At 34.7% G+C, this 8,957-nt stretch overlaps 1 pseudogene; it reads right to left on the bottom strand.

Moving 5' to 3' along the window:
- Window positions 1-866: 866 nt before the first annotated feature.
- LOC100725225 (dihydroxyacetone phosphate acyltransferase-like) lies at window positions 867-8,642 on the bottom strand (annotated as a pseudogene).
- Between the last annotated feature and the right edge of the window lie 315 nt (window positions 8,643-8,957).

The following is an 8,957-nucleotide window of genomic DNA, read 5'->3' as shown; positions in this document are numbered from 1 at the left end:
AAAAAATCCTGAGAGTAGAAGTGATCACAATCTTTCAATCTATACTATTCATATTACTTTGCTACATATATCACTATAGCATGACAAACACAAACATGTACCAATTTTGTAGGAAGCACAATTGTTTGGATACAACTTTAATTGGAGAAAAATAGATATTTGATAAGGCACCAAAACAACCAGTCATTGATCTGGCCTTCCCTTACCCCAAGAAAAGGCTACATTTAAGAGATACTCCATAACTTGGCTAACACAAAGTTCTCAGTTCTCTCAAAGAACAAAATTGCAGTTTAGCATATAAATCTTAATTGGCTTCATTTTCAATGAATCCTAAGATTGACTCATACCTTACTCTATGAAATAGATTAAGTGCTCCAATGGACTGAGCAGAAGATTGATTTTATATGAAAAGAAGGGCTGCAAAAAAAAAAAAAAAGAGTAGTGTTTTGTCACTTGTCACTTGCTTTGTACCTCCCACTTCTAATTTCTATATAAAGGATGTACTCTGTAAATCAGTGCTGTTGCCTTTGTGGATTTGTCCTGCAACAGTTCCCAGATGTGAAAATCCAACAGGCTGCCAGCATACAGATTAAACACTGCCTTCTTAAAATAAAAGTAAAAAATGGTGTGTCCGTCTGAATTTCTTTTTATTTTTTAAACACACAGAGTGGGACACAAATGCTTTTAACTGACATGGTTTTAAGATTACCTTGATAGCTCATACTGATCAATTCCTTTGCTCATCCACAATTCAAAAAGTCTTGCAGAGCAAAGATATGTCTCTTCCATTGTGTCCCAGTTTGCAGCAGTGAGTCTTTTGTAACAGCAAGTACGTACCCAAATTTTCCACAACTGCTTGGTGATTATTAGTTTTGCAGTGACTGATTTTTTGTTGGCGTTTTACAACCAAGCATCTCTTCTAATTTTTTCAATGTGAACTCATTCACATTGTATATTTTGTCTTTATTTACCTTTTTGGTCTCTACAAGGCACTTTTCTGCATATCTGAAAATAAAATGTCGTAACACTGAGAGGTACCATGATCAAGAAGCTGATTTGTGAATTTTCTAACTGCACTACACTGAGAAACAATAGTGTTTCTCAATGAAGTGGTCCTCTTTTACATGAAAGACTTATTTGCAAATTATCTGATAACATTCCACAGAAGGTTTAAAGAGTACTATTAGATTTTTTTAATTTTAAAAAGAAAAAATACAATGTTACAACATTTCAAAATAAAATAATAGATTAACAATGGTTAATATATTGCATAGGTATCTTCAAAATAGTTGCTCAAATTAGAGTACATAGGCATGAAAAAATGATCAAACAATGAATGTAAAAACTGTTCTTTTTGATGAACTGAGATTAGTATTATCTATCATACATATACCTCATATATATAACCTTTTCCATTTTTTCTTTCTCCCAGTTGTTTTTCCTTTTGAGCAGTTTCTTCCCTTTTCTCTTTCAAAATATCTATTGTACATTATGGATCTTAATTTACTTTTTCAGTTTTTTACACTAGGGTGACAATATGATGTCTATACATGTAAGTCTCATTTATTTCACTCATGAATATGGCCTCAAGTTGTAACCACCCCTTTACCTATAAAAGCCTAGAGTTTGTCTTTTTTATAGCTTAGTACTCCGTTGTATAAAATACCACATCTTGTTTTATCCATATCTCAGTTGATGGGCATTTAGGTTGTTTCCAAGATTTAGCTATTATAAATTGTTTTGCAATAAACATAGGTGCACGTACAGTGCTGTGGCATGATGTTTTCAGCTCTTCTGGGAAAATAACCGAATGCAGAATAGCTGGAACAAATGCAATCTCCAATCCTAGTTTTTTGAGGAACCTCCATAGTGATTTCCACAGTAATTGAACAAGTCTACATGCCCATCAACAATGGAAGAGTGGTTTTTTTCCTCATAGCCCTACTAGCATTTGTTATTGGTTTATTTCTTGATGATAACCATTCTTTCTGGAGACAGAATCTCAGCATTGTTTTAATTTGCATTTCTTGAATGACCAATGATGTTGAACATTTTTTCATATATTTATTTGTCATTTGCATTTCTTCATTTGAGAAGTGCATATTCATCTCAGATGCCTATTTTTTGATAGAGTCTTTGAATTTGGAGCTTGTTTTTTTTTCAATTCTTTATAAGTTCTTGGTATAAGTACTTTGTCTGAGGGATAGTTGACCAAAAATTTTTCCCACTATGTGTGTCATCTTTTCACTCTGTCGATGATTTCTTTTGATGTATAGAAACTTTTTAATAAGATGAGATCCCAGTTGTTGGTTCTTTGAGGTACTTCCCATGTAGTTTGGGTTTTAATCATGAACTCTGTGTCTACCCCTATGTCTTTAAGATTTCTACCTACCTTTTCTATCAGTGGATTTAGTGTTTCTGTTTTAATATTTAGAACTCTGATCCATTTTGACTTTAGTTTAGTGCATGGTAATACACAATGGTTTAGTTTTAGCCTTTCGCATGTGGAAAGCCAGTTTTTCTGGCACCGTTTATTAAAGCTGCTATCTTTCGTCTGGCAAATGTGTTTGGTCCTTTTGTCAAAAATAATGTGGCTGAGTGTTTTTGTAGTGGTGTTTACATCTTCTAATATATTCTACTGATCCTTAGGTATGTTTTGGGGGGTTGCCATTTTTTTGGTACCATGTTGATTTTAACACAGTAACTTTGTAGTACAACTTTAAGTCGGGGATTGTGATGCCACCTGCCTTGCCTCTGTTCCCCAGGATTGCATTTGCTATTCTATGTCTCTTGTGTTTTCCAATGAATTTTAAGAATGTTTTCTCTAATATATCTCGTGAGATATATTAATGGTGTTTGATTATAATTACACTAAATCTGTGTCATAGTTTTGAGATTGTGGCCATTTTCACAAAGTTGGTTCTTCTATCTATAAGCAAGAAATATCTTTCCATTTTCTGATATCATCTTCAATATCCTTTTTCAGAGTACTATAATTTTCAATCATAGTTCTTGTATATCCTTTGTTAGATTGATTTCTAAGTATTTCATATTTTTTTGGATGCTGTTATGAAAGGTGTTTTTCTCCTAATTTCTCTCTCAGTGAGTTTTTATTTGTATACAGGAATGCTATTGATTTTTGAGTGTTGACTTTGTATCCAGATATGCTGATGAATTTTCTTATCCAGTAGTCTTTTGGTGAAGTTTTTGTTTCAGGAAGTATCTTCTATGTATAGCATCATGTCATCTGTGAATAATGTTAATTTAACTTCTTTCTTTCCTATATTTATTCCTTGAATTTCTCTCTTGTCTAATTGCTTTGGCTAGTGTTTCAATAACTATATTGAATAAGAATGATGATAATGGACATCTTTGTCTTGATTCCTGATTTTAGAGTAAAAGCTTTCAGTTTTGTAGTTTTAGCATGATGTTGGCTATTGATTTATCATAAATGTCACTTATCAGATTGAGGTAGAGAACACCTATTTTATTTTCTAAAGAGTTTTTATAATGAATGAATGTTGGACTTTATCAGAAGCCTTTCTGTATCTATTGAAATGATCATATGGTTTTCATCTTTGGTTCTGCTGATATGGTATATTACACTTATTGATTTGTGTATGTTGAACCGTTCCTGCATTCCTAGGATGAATCCCACTTTGTTATGGTGTATAATTGTCTTGATGATTTGCTGCATTCTGTTTGCTACTATTTTACTGAGGATTTTTGCATCTATGTTCATCAGGGTGATTAACCTGTAGTTCTCTTTTTTGGTTAGGTCTTTCTCTGGTTTTGGTATCAGAGTAATTCTTGCCTCCAGGAATGAGTTAGGAAAAAATGCTTCCCTTTTGATTTCTTTAAAGAGTTTGAGGAGTATTGGTATTAAATTTTCTCTTAATTTCTTGCAGAATTCAGCCATGATTCCTTCAGGATGTGGGCTTTTGTTAGTAAGTTTTTAATTGTGTTTTCAATTTTATTAACTAATATTTCATTTTGCAAAATTTTTAATTCATAAATTTCTAGGAATTTGTCCATTTCTTCTGTGTTTTTCATCCTATATGAGTAAAGATTTTCAAAGCAGGTGTTGACGATCTTCTGAATTTCTACGGGATCCATAGTCATTTGACCCTTTTCATTCCTCATTCCATGAACTTGAGGTTTTTCTTTCTCCTCTTGGTAAGGTTGCCTAGAGGTTTATCAAATTTGCTTAGTTTTTCAAGGAACAGACTCTTTGATTTGTTAATTCTTTATGTTGTGTTCTTAGTCTCAATTGCATTAGTTTCCTCCCTTCTATGAACATTAGGCTTGACTTCTTTTTCTTTTACCACAAAGTTGAGGTGCAGCATTCGTTTGTTCATATGTGTCATTCTGTTTTCCTGATGTGAGAATTCACTGCTGTAAGTTTCCCTCTTAGAACTGCTTTCATCAGGCTGGGGATTTAGCTCAGCGGCATAAGCGCCTGCCTTGCAAGCAGGCAGTCGTGAGTTCGATCCCTGGTACCGGTAAAAACGAAAAAGACAAAAAAAAAAAAAAAAAGAACTGCTTTCATCGTGTCCCACAGGTTCTAGTATGTCATATTTGCACTTTCATTTCATTGTATATACTGTTGATTATTTCTTTAATTTTATCTGTGATCCATTTGTTTGTTCAGGAGGATGTTATTTAATTTCTATGTTTTTATGGAGTTTTTGTGGTTTATTTTGCCATGAATTTCCAATTTCATTGCACTATAGCCAGATAATATGCATGAAAAATTTCAGTTCCTTTGCATTTACTTAAGTGTGTTCTATTTGCTAGAATAGTCTATTTTAGAGAACATTCCATGTGCAACTGAGGAGAATGTATATTCTGATGTTGAGTAGAACACTCTATAAACATCTACTAAATATTTTTTTCACATCTTTGATTCAGTTCTGTTATTTCTTTGCTGACTTTTTGTCTAGTTGATCTGTCTCTTTGTGAAAAGAGGATATTAAGGTCCCACACTGTAACTAGGTCATTGCGTATTTGATCTTTCATGTCTATTAGTATTTGTCTTATATAGTTGGGTGCTCCTGTATTTGGTGCATATATGTTTATGTTTGTTATCTCTTCCTTTTGAATTTTCCCCCTAACAACTATGTCGTGACCTTCTTTACCTCTTTTGATCATTTTTGATTTGAAGTTCACATTGCAAACAGAATAACTACCCCTCCTTTTTCCTGGATTCCTGTTGCCTAGAGTATTGTTTTCCTTCCTTTGATTTTCAGTCTATGAATTTTTTAGTTGAAAATGGTTCTTTTATACAGCATATTATTGGATCTTGTTTCTTGATCTATTGTGTCAATGTGTTTCTTTTGATTGATAAATTGGGACATTTACATTGATGGTTATAATTGATATGTATTGGCTTAACTTTGTCATGTTATTTTCCTGTTGTTGATTCACTGCTTTTTCCCTGTTTAATTTTTTGGCCTGCCTGGTGGTTTCTTTCAGTTCTTGTTCTTGGAATTTGTCATTTTTATCTCTGTCTAGAATATCTTTTGGTACTCTTCATGTGGTTAGTTTGGTGGTCATGAATTTCTTCAGTTGTTCTTTGTCATGAAAGTATCTGATTTCTCATTAATTTTGAAAGACAGTGTTTCAAGGTACATCAATCTGGGTTGAAAGTTGTTTTCTTTCAGGGCTTGAAACACTTCACTCCAAGTTCATCTTTTTTATTAAAAAAATTTTTAAAAGAAGGAGATTAAAAGAGGACATAACAACATAACAACACAGGTTAGAACAGAACAATTTAAGCAACATAGTGTTTCACCACAAGATAACCCGACATAGCAGTAGTTACCATAGTGTCTCTTTTCTTGAAATATTTGAGTGTAACTTTGTATACTATAACATTAAACATAACAAGACAGTGTAAAATCATTCAAGAGAATGAAAGTATTACAGGATATTTAGAATCAACTAACAGAAAACAAATAATGGTTTCTATATTATCTCCTTGTCTATAAAAATTTTTGTTTATACTATTACATTTAATAAAATCCAATAAGATACAACATAATAAAACTGATGGAAACAGAAGAACAAAAGTTTGATGGGACTTCAAAACAAGATGATATTAAATCAGCACTAGCTATTATATTGTCTTGTTTTCTTCAAAATAACTGTTCATATCATCACAGAAAATAAAATCAAATAACCCAGAATAAAACCATTCCAATTAATGAATGAAAACATTATAAGGCTTCAAAGCCATATATTGGGGAATTATGATTACCACATACTTTTATGTATTCTTAGAATTCCTTAGACTAGGGAAACTATGTGGTATTTATACATGTGAGTTTGATTTATTTCGATTATGAGTATGGTCTCAAGCTGTGTCCATTTATTTAAAAATATCTCAATGTTATCATTCTTTATAGCTGAGTTGTACTCCATTGTATAAAAATACCACAACTTTTTTTATCCATTCCTCAGTTGATGGACACTTAGATTGTTCATCTTGATTTACGAGTTTGTGTTATAAAGTTGGCCATGGTTCTAAAGGGTTTTCCTTTATAAGTTATCTGTTTGTTTTCTCTAACAGCTTTTGATATTCTGGTTTTGTTCTGAATTTCTAAGATCTTGGTTATTATATGTCTAGGTTTAGATTTGGGGGGGGTATGGCTGTTTGGAGTTCTATATGCTTCACTTACCTATATGTCATATTATATTCCTATGCTTGAAAAATTTTGTGCTATTAGTTCTGCAAATTATTTTTTGATGTCATTTATGTTGACTCCTGCTTTTTACATTGACACCTATAAATCTTATATTGTTTTTCTTTGCATTGTCATGAAGCTGTTGAACTGTTAGTTCATGTTCCCTTGTCATTTTTAAGAGAGCTTTTCTTTCATGATTGCTAGTCACAGTACTGTCTTCAAGGTTTGAAAATTTATCTTAAGTTTTGTTCAAGCAGTTTTGCCAGCTTTCAATAGAATTTTTAATTTCCTGGATATCTCTTTGACTGTGTTTCATGTATTTTGTTTCTTTCTTATATTGTTCATTCAAGATTTCCATCATTTTCCTGTTTCTGTATTTTTTCTCTCTCTCTTTTTTTTTCTTTTAATCGGTACCAGTAATCGAACTCACGACTGCCTGCTTGCAAGGCAGGTGCTTATGCCGCTGAGCTAAATCCCCAGCCCCTTGTATTTCTTTATGTATGTCTTCTCTAGCTATGTTGAGCAATTCCTTCATTAAGGTTGTCTTTTTTTATACTTGAGAGCTTATTTATGACCTGATTTCCTCTATAGCCTCATGTATTTGTTCCTTTACTTCACTTGTTATGTTTTCAGAAAGCTCAGATGTGGGTCTTCCAATGTCTCCTGTATGGATATCTCCTGTACTTGTTCTGGATGGACTGTAGTTCTGAGATTGCATCTTGATTTTTCATCTTGTCATTTTCACCTCTTGGTTTGTATTTCAGTCTTTTCAGTTTTTCTGGTCCTGCCTATCCTGTGTGTCTTAGGGTCCTAGTGTGTGGCTGGTGTTCAATTACTGGGTCCCAATGTGTAGGAGATTGCACCTAAATTCTTCCTATGGGGGCAGTTGTTGAGTCCTGGATTCTTCCTAGGTTAATTAGCTTAGGAGTATTGATGTGAACCAACACTTGCACAACTTGTAACTGTTGCTTCTGACTTTTCTAGGCCACCAGACCCATCTGTCCATGGTATGTGCTTCAGCCATGGCCCTACTGTATCACTGGAGTCTCAAAGGTTTGCTAGGGTCCTCCTGATGGAGAAAGGGATCACAGGTGCTCTTGCAGGCTTGCCTGGGTCCCGTGCACTAAGGGAGAGTTCATTTGTGCTCTTGCAGGCCCACCAGGGTTCTCCAGATGGAGAGAGGGGACACAGGCACTCTTGCAGACTCACCAGGATCCTTCAGGTGGAGGGAGTGTTCCCTAGTGCTCTTGCAAGCTCGCTGGGGTTAGGGTTAGGATTACCAGATCCCTGCTAGAAATTCTAACACAGTATTTCCTTTCTGCCATTTGTAATCAGTTGTATGCTCACTTTTACAAAGCAGGTAACAGCTTTCTTCAAAGTCTCTTAGTGTGTTTCCTTGGAGGAAAATGAACTCATCTGAAAAGACACTGCATAGGAGGGAAAGGAACTATAGACATCCTCTTTCCTGAACCTAGGTGTCATCTGCAAGGGTACAGCTACTAAAGAAAGACAGATGAAAATATTGAAAAACTGGTTCTTATAAGCTAATCACATAAGAGTGATGTGCTGCAAAATAAGTCCATTGATCATTTCCTAGTCTTTGGAGTCCACTTGCAGGATGACCTGGTCTTTGACAAAGCTGGCAAGGTTGGAATGCAGAAGAATGTTGGACTGGACAACTTCTTCAGCAGTTTCATTATCCAGGCACCTCAGGAACCCACTGAATAGCTGGATGGAGGCCTTCAGCCACAGAGTCATCTTCACTAGGGCATCAAAGTCCATGGATGGATGATTCTGAAGCAGAACAGCTATTGCAAGGACCCATGGTCTCAGAACTAGGTTTTCAGTTTGCAGAAGCTGCATTTTGTAGGCAACGTCAATGGCAAAAGTGTGCATTTCCTCAGATGGTTTCTGGAGGTTGTATCTTGGAATCAAGTTATATGGGCTCCCAATCATTGTCCTAGCTGCCAGAGATCATGAGCTTTTAGGATGTCCTAAGCCAAAAGAATCCACTGCTGAATTTTTGAAAGCCAGTAGGATTCTCTCTGAAAACACTGGAAGCATCTCTGTATACTTTGGAGACCCTGTGTCACTTCGATCATTTTAATTTTAAGGTTATTGTTCTTAGACGATGTGGTAGTTGCCTGTAATCCCAGTGACATAGGGCAGTACGGCATAGCAAAACTGGTTGGGGAAATTGGCCTAACCTGTAAATGACAAACTTCCAGAAACTGCTCAGAACAGTACCCAGAGCCCTACATGTGAACTTCT

The sequence above is a fragment of the Cavia porcellus genome, unplaced genomic scaffold, assembly GCF_034190915.1.
Source record: "Cavia porcellus strain 051 isolate PalLab524CR breed Dunkin Hartley unplaced genomic scaffold, mCavPor4.1 scaffold_20, whole genome shotgun sequence".
NCBI lineage: Eukaryota > Metazoa > Chordata > Mammalia > Rodentia > Caviidae > Cavia > Cavia porcellus.
Note: the sequence above shows the minus strand (reverse complement) of the source record. Positions and strands in the feature narration are given on the sequence as shown.